This window comes from Bos mutus, chromosome 9, assembly GCF_027580195.1.
Source record: "Bos mutus isolate GX-2022 chromosome 9, NWIPB_WYAK_1.1, whole genome shotgun sequence".
NCBI lineage: Eukaryota > Metazoa > Chordata > Mammalia > Artiodactyla > Bovidae > Bos > Bos mutus.
The window spans coordinates 101,637,451-101,650,250 of NC_091625.1; the positions used below are offsets into that span (position 1 = coordinate 101,637,451).

The window sequence follows — 12,800 nt, forward strand, 5'->3', positions numbered from 1 at the left end:
GAGGTCACAAAGAGTTGGACATGACTGAGCGACTGAACAGCAAGAAATCCATAAAGAAGGTTGAGTGCCAAACAATTGATGCTTTCAAATTGTGGTGCTGGGGAAGACTCTTGAGAGTCCCCTGGACAGTGAGGAATCAAACCAGTCAATCCTAAAGGAAATCAACCTGAATATTCATTGGCAGGACTGATGCTGAAGCGGAAACTCCAATACTCTGGCCACCTGATTCGAAGAACTGACCCATTGGAAAAGACCCTGATGCTGGGAGGGATTGGGGGCAGGAGGAGAAGGGGACGACAGAGGATGAGATGGCTGAATGGCATCACCGACTCGATGGACGTGAGTCTGAGCAAGCTCCGGGAGTTGGTGATGGACAGGGAGGCCTGGCGTGCTGCGGTCCGTGGGGCTGGACGTGACCTAGTGATGGAAGGGCAGCAATGCTTGACTGTGCCGTCCGTGGGGCTGGACATGGCCTAGTGACGGAAGGGCGTCCGTGGGGCTGGACATGACCTAGTGACGGAAGGGCATCTGTGGGGCTGGACATGGCCTAGTGACGGAAGGGCAGCAATGCTTGACTGTGTGGTCCGTGGGGCTGGACATGACCTAGTGATGGAAGGGCATCCGTGGGGCTGGACGTGACCGAGTGACGGAAGGGCGTCCGTGGGGCTGGACATGATCAAGTGACGGAAGGGCGTCTGTGGGGCTGGACGTGACCTAGTGACGGAAGGGCAGCAATGCTTGACTGTGCCATCCTTGGGGCTGGACGTGACCTAGTGACGGAAGGGCAGCAATGCCTGACTGTGCCGTCCTTGGGGCTGGACATGACCTAGTGATGGAAGGGCGTCCGTGGGGCTGGACGTGACCGAGTGACGGAAGGGCGTCCGTGGGGCTGGACGTGACCGAGTGACGGAAGGGCAGCAATGCTTGACTGCTCAGGTCAGACGCCTGGAGTCACCTTTAGTGCTTCTGTTCCTTTCAAATCCTACATCCAGTCTGTCAGCAAATCTCACTGCCTGTATCTCTGATGTAGGCACATCATATCTTACTGGGATGTTCTTCCTAACTCCACCTAGGTCCCCTTCATCTACATTTCACATTGCCCCCAGAGTCATCTTCTTAAAATGTAAGTCAGACAGCCCTTAACATGCAGTGTCACTCAAAACCTTCCGGAAGTTTCCCATCTCCCCCGAGGAGAAGGTGAAGTCATGGCAGCAGACTGGAAGGTTCCAGAACCTGGCCCCTCAGCCGCTTGGAGCCTAACAGTCCCCCCGTTTCCCAGGCTCACTCCCGCCACACGACCTCCCAGGTTTCCCCTGAAGGTGTCGGGTGGGCGTCTGTCTGCGTCGGGGACACCATGTCCTTAAACGCCCCTCTCCCAGGGACACCTTTCCTGATGGGTGATCGCTGGCTGACCTGTCTGCCTGATTTTCCCCAAGGCACTTATCACCATCTACCATATTGTACACCGTTTTGTTTATTTATTTTGTTCATGCCCATGTCTCGCGACTGGAATGTAAACCCCATAAAGTGAAGGATTTTATCTGTTTCAGTCACAGCTACAACACTTTGGCCTAGAAAGCTTCTCAGCACATAATGGAGCTCAGTAAGTATTTGCTGAAAGCATAAATGAATTGTGGTTTAATTTTCAAATCCACTGCTCCTGATTTATAGGCTCTGGAGAAAATTACGAAAACATCCTTGTGTGCTTGTTTCTTTCCCTCAGGAAAATGCTTTGCCAAAATAATTTGTCAGGATTAAGCAAAAGGATAAATATGAAAAGTTGCTTCTACTTTTATTAGACATGTTAATTGACATTAACAATACTACATATAGTCATGTGGAAAAGAAAGCAGACGGCTGGACAAACCAAGGAGGAAGCTTCTCTTTTCTTGCCCATCAGGGTCACCGGTGTTTCTCTCAAGGGCCAGTTTAGGACTTTCCACAGAGGGGTTTGTGGCTCGACTCATTCTATTCTAGGTTTCAGAGAAGGTACCCCAGATTCCCCTCAAATTACAGGATTGTCCCCAGACTGAACAGTTGCTCTGGGGGTACAGATGCTCACAGGTCAGGTTACGACGTCACGGCTGCAAACTATAGACCATGGTGACATTCCTCCTTTACGGCTGGGTTACGCCTTCTTTTGGAGCTGACCACTGACCCACATTATTTGCGATGTGCTGATTCTCTATTTATCATTTTTACTTTTAAAGCATAGTCATGTGGTTTTTTTTTTTTTTTTACGCTTTTTGTTCTTTACAGTCCAGAATGTGAGTAGTTGTCTATAAAGTTCATTAGGTATTATGTGGAACTTTTCAGAGAACTTTATAATCATTCTGATTAATTTGTAATTTCCAAGAAGAATAAAAAATATTCCACAGACCAATAATTCTGAAACAAGAAAAAAAAATTTTCTCTAAAATTGAAATTATTAAGTGACCTAGTTGCATAAGCTTGCCTTCCTTCCCCCGTCTTATTTTCTGCCTTTCTATGACCTGAGGTATGTACTGGAGGAATAAAGTTTGTGGTGAGGCACTCACCACACCGCCCAGCACGTGGGCACAGAATGAGCGCTAGGACACCCGAGGAGCAGGCACTAAAAATTCAGCCTCCGGGCCACTTCCGTCAGTACAAAGCCCGGGGGTTTACCCTGGCGAAGAGGAGTCTGAAGATTTAAGAGACCCGAGCTTCACGAGGGACAGCTCTGCGGCCCTGCATTTGTGGAATAAGGAGCTACTCCTCTGCCGGTAAGTTTTTATTTCATCTCGGAATTTAGAAAACGTTGTGTCCCTGTTGTGTCAACTGGTTAGTGTGTTGAAGGTAAAATAGTGTTGAGAAGCTCCGTATCGTCCCGTCAGACACTGGTCCTCACTTAGACCTCCTAGTCACGCCCTGGGGAGAGGAGGAGAGACACTGGCTGGTTGAGTCCAGGACGTGCTGGCTGCTGTTCCAGAGATGTCACCGTTACTGCTTATGTAATCTCACTCCAGTGTTCTTGCCTGGAGAATCCCAGGGACAGGGGAGCCTAATGGGCTGCCATCTATGGGGTCGCACAGAGTCAGACACGACTGAAGCGACTTAGCAGCAGCAGCAATCTTACGTTGTATTCTAACTGCAGTCCTGGGAGCAGGTGTGATTAAAGAGTTAGAAAAAGCCACTCCATCCATGCTAGCGTGGAGGGAGCAGAGTCCCTTCAAGCCTCCAGGACCTGCTGACGCTGACCAGCCCTTGTGAAAAGGCTGTGGAAACACTGGCAAAGAACCTAATAAGCCACCGCCACCTTTGAATGAGCGATCTCACAGTTGAGCCTTGACTGTGAAGGAGAAACAGACTCTACAGACCCAAACCAGATGTGGTCTCCTTAACTTACTCTTTGCACCTGTGCTGGGCTGCATCATGCACAGAACGGGGTGCTGGTGGGTTAAAATGCAGATGGGGCGCAGGCCTGGTGGAGGGGAGGGTGCTGGCCTGGGTGACCCATGGTAGGAACTGCCCTAGAGCACAGGGTGGTGTCTAGGTGAGGGGACGGGGCAGAGCTGCTCCCATGCAGAGGGGGCGCTTAGGGACGGGGCAGGGAGACGGGCAGAAGGCCAGGCGGCCTGGAGCCAGCTCCACAGGAGAGCAGGGCCCGCGGTGGGTGTGCCCCTATGGGTGGACGTGCTCGTGGGTCTGCTTCAAGGGGCTGGACGGTGCTGCCCTTCATGGGAAGACGTTCTTGTGACACAACCATCTTTCAAGTGAAAGTGACAAATAGGTGGTGATGAGTTTCACTCTGCTGTGGGTTCATGCATTTATGTCATTAAAAAATACTGCCATTCCGTTCATATGACAGCACCGAGGCATTTGCCTTAATCTTTGGCTCGGTCTTCTCTTATTAAACACATCAAACCTCCTGAGCCCTCACTTACCTAGAGGTCTCTTATCGAATAGCATCAACCCTCTAAGACAAACTGAGAAAGAGGAAATTAACAAAAAAGAGCCTCTGCAGCTAAAATAGATGCCACAGAGCCCATCCCCCACAGCTTTTCTCCCAGGGGAGACCCTCAGGGGCTCATCTAGATGCACTGACTCTTATTTTAGGTGCTGTTCTGATAAGTAACACTGTTTGGTTTTCCAGGGCAGAGCTCAGAGAAGCAAAACGTTTCCAAGTGGGAAGGTCGCTGCTGAGTGAGACCCCGGGAGGAACGAGGCAGGGGAGAGGATGAGGTTGGGTGGGAACACCCTAGAACACAGAGAGGACAACTCAGTGTGCTAAACTTTGGGGCCATATAGGGCACAGCAGACGGCCCCAGGCATCTGCGTGGCCCCTGCAGAGGAGAAAATCACATCCACAGGGGTGACCACAAAGGAATTCAGAGGCAGGGCTGGAGGACAGAGATTTTACTAGAAGGAGCGTTTGAGCAAGAACCTTATAAATCAGATCTGAAATTTTAGAACATTTAGTCCTGGAGCTGATCGACCTCAGTTGAAAGAGAATTCAGAATTACCTTCCCCCAAGAGCAAGGTGAGTCAGACACCGTCGTGTTCCTTCATTAGGTCCACTCGGCCTGTGGGGCTCACAGCGGCGGACGAGGTCGCAGGATCCAAAGAGGAGGCCTTACTGGGGAGGACCAAGGTCTAGGATGCACAGTCCTTTGTGCTTTTTACAGGAGCTTTGGGAGTCGAGTGAGGAGCTGGAGGCCTGAGAAAGAGACCAGGTAACAAAGAAAAGATGGGGGTGTCGAGGCAGAGGAGGGAGCGGTCTGGGCGGAAGGTGAGGAGGGACACGGCGGAGCAATGCTGAGACAGGGAGCAGTGGCCGTGGGCCTGGGGGCGCGGGCACAGGGACCGGGGCGGGTCCTGGGCGGGCAGATGTGGGGCAGGGTCCCCCGCCGCCATCGGGGGTCCCCAGGGTGGGGGTGGGGCCAGGCCTCTACACGACTCTCCTCAGCGTCCTTCTCCTGGATGGAATCGCAGGCACTTCCTCCCCGTGCTCTGTCTCCCCTTCATCACACCAAGCGCCGGAAATCCTCGGGTGAAGGGATGACTGGCTGCAGACTGCGGGCACCCTCTGGTTTCTCCTGCCCAGCCGCGCCGGGGCTGTCAGGGGCTGCGGGACCGTCCGGGGTTTGTTCGGTCAGGGTCTGGAGAGGTCATCCGGATACTCAGCCCACGTGCTTGGAAGCCCCTCTCACCGGCAGAGGAGTCCTGTACCCGAAGGCTGGTCATGGCAGAGGAGGCCACGGCGGCCGCCGGCCGTCTCAGTGACTGCTGCTGTGACAGCCGGGGAGCAGCCGGCTTGCTGTCGCATATCACAACCCGGGCCTTTCTCATTTCTGTAGCAGCCTTATAAGTCAGCCTGGAGGTTCCCGTTAGACAGACTGAGAAAGGAGGCTTGAATCTGGGTCACCGAGGAGCGCAATGAATCAGTGGCGGCCCCAGACTCTTCGCTCGGCCCCCACCGCGCCCCAGCGGGCACCGTCGGGAACTAAGGCTGGAGGTCCTTACTAAGGCTGGAGGGCTCGAGGAAGGAGGCTGTCGATGTTACTTGTGGGTTTATCTGACACCAGAATTATTCGCGTGGAGGTCCCCGCACGAAAGGATGTGTGGTTTTCAGGTTTGCTTCTGGCAGATAAACAGAGGTTTAGGAAACGGAAAGTCATGGTCTTGTGTGTGTAATTAAATGAAATGCCATGAAGCGGCTTGGCCTCCTTCGGCCTTTCTGTCGCTTTCCGGACTCTAACACAGGCTGCACCGTTCACACCCCTCCTCCCCTATTTGGCCGGCGGTGGCCTCTGCTCCCCAGCCGTGAGGTGGGGGGCTCCCTGGCCTCGGATGGGGGTCTGCAGGGGCCAGCACTAAGGCTGGCACAGAGCCTTCCCGCTCTGTTTTTCTTTGAGAATGGTGTGCAAGTGTCAGCCATCTATTTTTTTAAAAAATTTTATTTCCTTGGCCATCCTGGGTCTTCACTGCCGCTCAGGCTCTCTCTAGCTGTGCTTGAGCGTCTCCTGGCAGTGCCTTCTCTCGCCGTGGGGCTCGGCCTCAGGGGCACTCGGCTTCATCACACAGCACCCAGCCGCGGGAGCCGTGGCTCTTGGACTGAGTTGCGCTGAGTCACGTGCGGTCTCCCTGGATCAGGGATGGAACGCGTGTCCCCTGCACGCACTCGGCTTCATCACGCAGCACCCAGCCGCGGGAGCCGTGGCTCTTGGACTGAGCTGCGCTGAGTCACGTGCGATCTTCCTGGATCAGGGATGGAACGCGTGTCCCCTGCGGGAGCCGTGGCTCTTGGACTGAGTTGCGCTGAGTCACGTGTGGTCTCCCTGGATCAGGGATGGAACGCGTGTCCCCTGCACTGGATTCTTTACCGCTGCACCACCAGGGAAGCCCCCTGCGCCTTCTTGATGTGAAACGGGGGTCTTTCTGTCTTCCCCACTCTGTGACCTAATTCTATCCGTTCTGGTAAAATTAGTCATGCCCTCGATGAAGAGTTTCAAAGTAAGTCTGAGAAAAGCCAGTCCCACTGGAAGGTAGCTTTAATGCTACTTGGAGCGCTTTCCTTGGTCATAATAATCTTGCACGGGTTTCCCTGTTCTGAACTGGAGGTCATATGCAACAACTCCTTTCACCATTTCCTGGATCTGATTTGAAGGAAAACAGCATGTTCACTGCTCAGGAAACCAACGTGAAAGCTGTGACTACAGGGGCACTCAGAGCGAGGAGATTATCAGGAGCTATCTAGCAGGTGTAATTTTCTGGCGGTTCACCTGAATGATATCTGCAACAGTTACTGCAACTAGCCCTTTTCCTGTTCTCAGAGACCGTTTAGTTGTACAACCACGTATCTCCTTACTAAGCACGTGGAAAGGCAAAGACGCAGAAACAAAGTTGCTCAAGTTACTCTTCTCGCGTCTCTACCTCCTGAGCCCCCGCTGTTACCATTTCAGTGTATTTCTGCCGCGCCCTGTGTTCCGGGAGGACTGTAGCTTTACAGTTTTGTCCTGTCCCTATTTTTGCTTAGAAGCTTTGGTAAGAATAAGGCTGATCTAGAATATCGTGCTCAGGGTTAGAACTTTAAAAGTTGGGGCACCATATAAAATTTTTGCAAAGAAGTCTCTCTTCTCATGGGGTCAACCCACAACCTTGAAAACCTTCCTCTCCTCCCCCACTTTAGAGACACCAGGCTTTAGAAAGAGAGTGAATATTGGTTCTAGCCATGTCGTTTTTAAAATAGTGGCTGTGACCAGCATCTGGGACCCTCGCAGGGCACCAGTGTGTGTGTCTGGGTGATGGGGTCTCTTCCTTCTTGAGGAGCTCCGAAGTCAGCGGCCAGGAGGAGAGGATTCCAGACGCTCCGGCGTCCCTGAGGAGCCTGCCTCACCTCCCTGCTCCCCCCAGACCCGCCGGCTTTCCTGGAGCCTCGTACAGCCTGCCCCCGCCACCCTAACCCGAACCCCACGCCCCGTCCCTGTCCCCCTCCGCACACCCCTCTCCCACCCCATCACTCTTTCCTCCCAGCTCCCCTCTCCCTCCATCACCTCCCAGGACTCTGCTTTTTAGACCAGGTAGCCCCCTTTCCCTGGGCACGCGAGGCAGCAGAGGCATCCTGTCTGCAGCACACGCGGGGAGTTCAGAGGGAGGGAAGCCCAGACTCCATGGCCGGGTGGCCGGGGCGTCTGACCCCCTGCCCTTGCCTGTGGAGACTGCCTCCTCCTGCCCTCAGGTCCTCTGGCCCACGGCCTCCCTTCTGGCACGACTGAGAACAAGGCTGTTCCTTTTCCACGCCAGCATCTTCCCCGTGGTCCCCTCTCCAGCCCTGGGGTAGCCGGCCGCCCCCTCCTTCCCGGTGCGTCCTGGTTCCAGGCCCCTCCTGCTCCCTGACTGTGCTCTGCGCTAAGCAGGCCTGCATGTGAAGGCTCCTGCACCCTGCCTGGAGGCCGTTACTGCCGTGGTCATCCAGACCCAGAGCGTCAGAAGCGAGTGAGCTTACTACAAACAAAGAGCAGAGGTGATGAGGGCGCTGGGAGCGCCCCGGCCGACCTCCTTACAGGCAGGGGAGAGTCGCCAGGACGCCGGGTCAGGCCAGCTCAAGGGTGAGCTGATGCTCCTCGTGAGTTAGCAGTCAACTTGTAGAGCCTCAAGACAAGGAAAATTCCTGCCGGAAGGGTGGCATTCGGTGACTGGTGAGGATGAGCTAGGCTGAGCACCAGAGTGGGTGTTTCTGCCTAATTTGGGATCAGAGAGCTGCCTGGGAAGATCAGGGGAGCCTTTGGCAACCGTTACAAAGGGCCTCAGTCAGTTCCGGAGGGGACCTTGGTTCTGGGCTCCGTGTCCGTGGCCTTGGGACAGGACTGTGTGATTACTTCCAATAGATCCTGGCCCGCTCGGGACTGCCCTGCCATTTCCAGGTTCTGGGAAGCCAGGCTGGTTGGCCACCCTAATCCTGGCAGCCCATGAGGAGAGGACGGGATGGCGATGCTGGCAGGAACCCTGGACCCCATCTCTGAGGGCTGAGGGCTGGCTCCCATCCCGCCGTTGGTCCACCAGGGCCCTAACCCTCTGCTCTCCTGGGCTGTACCCGAGGGCTGAGCAGAAAAGCCTGGAGTCAGGAAATCAGGGCTCTGGGTGTTGAGATGGGGACCGTCTGGGTGGGCAGTCTCTGGCCCCACAGCTGCAGCTGAAATCAGATGTGGGCCAAGGGTGGGTGGGGGGCCACAGGGGGGTCCGCTGACTCCTGGGGTTCAACCAAGTTTCACTTGCTCCTGTTGCCCTCTGCAGTGCCATCTGTCTCTTTGGGTCTTAGTGCCAATTTTTTAGTTTTATTTTCTATTTATTCGTTTTTAAATTGAAGTATAGTTGACTTCTAATGTGTTAATTTCTGCTGCACAGCAGTGACTCGTTTATACATACATATATTCGTTTTTATTTTCTTTCCCACTATGCTTTATCACAGAGTATTGAATGTGGTTCCCTGAGCCATGCAGCAGGACTTTGTTGTTTATCACTGCCAATTAAAAAAAAATTTTTTTTCTACATCTGTGGTCTCTGTTTCCTGAGACCACACTCTCTTCTTAGACTCTTGTAATAATGCTTTCACTGAGACATTCATACTGAAAGCTTATCTTCCAAGAGCACTGTAAGCACCAGTGATTACAGCGAAGGCCAGTCTTCAGCCCTCAGACTCGGCTCTGCAGGGCTTTCTCCAAGCACGTGGCTCCCGGCCTGCTGCACTGACACCGCGCTGACTTCCGAGTGACCGCTGCTTCTGGCCACTGCTTTCCTCCTCACTTCAATTTGTCCTTCTGCTTCCTGGCTTCCCTGGCGGCCCAGAGGGTAAAGAGTCTGCCTGCAATGGGGCAGACCCGGGTTCCATCCCTGGGTTGGGAAGTCCGCTGGAGGAGGAAACGGCAATCCCCACCAATACTCTTGCCTGGAGAGTCCCATGGGCAGAGGAGCCTGGCAGGCTACAGTCCATGGGGTCGCAGAGTCATGCACGCCAGAGTGACCAACACTTTCCTGGGCTTCAGTGCAAGCCCCCAAGCTTTCATCAGCACCTCTGAGTTCAGCTGTGGCCTCCTGCCCAGAACTGCCCCTGCTTTGCGTTCTGGAGCTCCTCTGTGGGACGGCAGGGAAGAAGTGGGGAGCAGAGGAGCAGGAGGAAGGGGTGGGGGGCCGGCTGCTGGAGCCGAACGCACAGGAGGACCCGCACGGTGTGTGACTAGTCCACACCTTCATCCTCCACGAGCCTCCTCTTCCCTTTATCAAGGAGGAGACGGACCTCCAGAGACCGATTTGAGGAATGCCCGTCACGTGGCTGACCCAGATCTGAAGTCAAGACTCCCCCGTGACACGAGACCTCAGTCTCCGCACCTCGGATGAGTCTCATTTCCTTCCTCTTCGAGCACTTTCCGTCCTTTTGTGTAGAAATGCGTTAGAAACCTAGAAGTAAGCGTCCAGGTCTGATCCCCCCACGACTGTTGAGGTGGAAAAGCAGTTATCATTTTCATTCCTTGCTCCTCTGGCTTTTCAGAGCATCCTTTCTCTCCACGTTTATCCCAGAGGCACGCAGCCTGCGGGCATGGCTGGAAGCTCTGAGGTGTGTGCCCTTGAGGAAGCTGCCACGTCTCTGAGTTTCAGTCTGACGGCATCGGCACCCTCCGGCTTCCCGTTAGGATGAAGAGAGCAGGATGAGGGGAACACCAGGCCGGCTGGCTGCGCCCTCAAGCCTGCCAGCGGCTCTTGGCTCTGGGCCACCTCCCTCCTGCACGGCTCCCTGCCAGGGTCAGTTCTGGGAACTTAGCCCCTGCCCCTCCACAGAGAGGAAGTGGGGGAGATTTCGGGTTGACTTTAGTGCATGGCAATGGTGTGTGCTGTATTTCTACCATTATTGCTTCAAGGGCACCCCAGATCAGCAGCCACTGGGGGCCAGAGACTGGGGAGCCCCGCCGGAGAGCACAGGGGGTTTTTCTGAGCTAGTGACTGACAGCGGGCGAAGGAGATGGGCGAGCGCCTCACTGCCCCGGAGGACAATGCTCAGGGCGAAGAGAGACAGGACATCGACTCCGCAGCACGTGCCCTAAACGGGGAGGCTGGGCAACTTGGAATCTCGGTCAATTCCAAGACACACGGTGTCAGCACGGCTGGCAATTAATCCCCTCAATGAGATGCTCAGTGAGATGCCTGAAATGCAGGAGCCCCGGGTTCAATCCCTGGATCAGGAAGATCCCCTGGAGGAGGGCGTGGCAACCCACTCCAGCATTCTTGCTTGGAGAATCCCATGGACGGAGGAGCCTGGAGGGCTACAGTCCATGGGGTTGCAAAAAGTTGGACATGACTGAGCGACTTCACTTCTTCACCTCTTCATGAGATGCTCTTTGTCCCTAGCGGGAAATTTGCTGGCAGGATTCAGTGAGGAGGTTTCCTTATTTCTCTGCAGAGGAAACGACACACCCAGGGCCCAGCCCCAAGGCGCCCCAGTGAGACCCTCTGCTGTCAACCTTGCCCGCTTCACTGCCCCAACAACATCCCTGTTCAGACATCTTATTTCCCCCACCTCTAGCATCCTGCCAGCAAATTTCCCAGTAGGGACAAAGAGCGTCTCATAGAGGCTGGAACGGACTAAGAGCCCAGGTTGCCCAGCCTTCCTGTTGGCGATCTTGGGAGGATGCTTTTTGAACAAAGTCCGGTTTTGCTGTGATTTCTGTGTTTGTGACCCGCCGCTCTACTTCAGGAGGGGCTGCTCCTCTGGGTGGGACGACAGCCCCAGTCACTCAGGGCTGCTCGGCCGGCCACCTCTGGTTATGGTGGCCCCAAACGGTAACCTGTTGCCCCCTCCCTCAGCTCTGGGGCCGGGGGCTCAGTGGAGTGGTTCTCGGGAGCCTGTCATGCAGCTGCAGTCAGGCTGGTGGGGACCCGGGTCAGGGAGGCGCCGTGGCCTGGCTGTCCCCCGGGGTCTCAGCGGGACCCTTGCCACCCCCACGTGGCCTCCCCCCGGGGCCTGGGCTCCTCAGTGCAGCACGGGGACTGGGTTCCAAAGGACGCCTGGCCGGGGGGAGCCGCAGGACTTCTGTGACCCAGCCTCCAAAGCCCCAGGTTGTCACGGCCGGTGGAGCGATTGGCCCAGCAAGTCAGGAGACCGCTCCAGACTCCAGAAGAGGGTCAATGTCCCCTCTGACCGCGTGAGCTGCAGTCTCTCTCTCTTTTTTTTTAATTCTATTTTATTTTAAATTAATTTATTCATTTTAATTGGAGGCTAATTACTTTGCCCACCTAATGCTGACTCATTTGAAAAGACTGTGATGTTGGGAAAGATTGAGGGCAGGAGGAGAAGGGGATGACAGAGGATGAGATGGTTAGATGGCGTCACTGACTCGATGGACATGGGTTTGGGTGAACTCCAGGAGTTGGTGATGGACAGGGAGGCCTGGCGTGCTGCGGTCCATGGGTTCACAGTTGGGCATGACTGAGAGACTGAACTGAACTGAATTACTTTACAATATTGTGGTGGTTTTGCCATACATTGACATGAATCTGCCATGGGTGGACATGTGTTCCCCATCCTGAGCCACCCTCCCACCTCCCATCCCATAGTGCACCAGCCCTGAGCACCCTGTCTCATGCATCGAACCTGGACTGGTGATCTGTTTCACATATGATAATATACATGTTTCAGTGCTAGTCTCTCAAATCATCCCACCCTCGCCTTCTCCCACAGAGTCCAAAAGACTGTTCTATACATCTGTGTCTCTTTTGCTGTCTCACATATAGAGTCATCGTTACCATCTTTCTAAATTCCGTATATATGCGTTAGTATACTGTATTAGTGTTTTTCTTTCTGACTTACTTCACTCTGTATAATAGGCTCCAGTTTCATCCACCTCATTAGAATTGATTCAAATGCATTCTTTTTATTAGCTGAGTAATATGACGCTGCAGACCATCCCCCGCTGGGCCCACACAGCTGCCAGCGAACGTCAGATTCGGAACTGATCATTTATCAGGGAGGCCCGGGGTCCCCTGAGACACCAAAGCCGGATGGGCCACCTGCCCGTCAGCAGACACGGGTCACCCGTGTGTCACACGTCTTTGGAAATCAGCCACAAAATTGAAAATATATGAAACCCTTGTCATCCCTTAGAGGGACACGCAGTTATCCGTGGTGAGGAAGCCCATGTGACTGAAGAACTTGCTTTAAAAAATTGTTGCCCAAAATTGTTTTAACTTTTATAATGAGAAATGTGTTTGCTCAGAGTCCATGCACATTCCCCCAAGTTCCTATTTTCCTTTTTTAAGAGTTTTATTTTCTACTGGGGAGCAGTTGCGCT

At 54.1% G+C, this 12,800-nt stretch overlaps 1 protein-coding gene across 1 annotated transcript in view; it reads left to right on the forward strand.

Moving 5' to 3' along the window:
* Nucleotides 1-2,606: 2,606 nt before the first annotated feature.
* The window catches only part of CCR6 (C-C motif chemokine receptor 6), a 30,521-nt gene continuing 20,327 nt past the window's right edge, over nt 2,607-12,800 (forward strand). The window contains exons 1-2 of the mRNA XM_070377030.1: nt 2,607-2,744; nt 4,534-4,694. The gene's annotated coding sequence lies outside the window, so the exon portion shown is untranslated. The remainder of the gene's footprint in view (nt 2,745-4,533; nt 4,695-12,800) is intronic.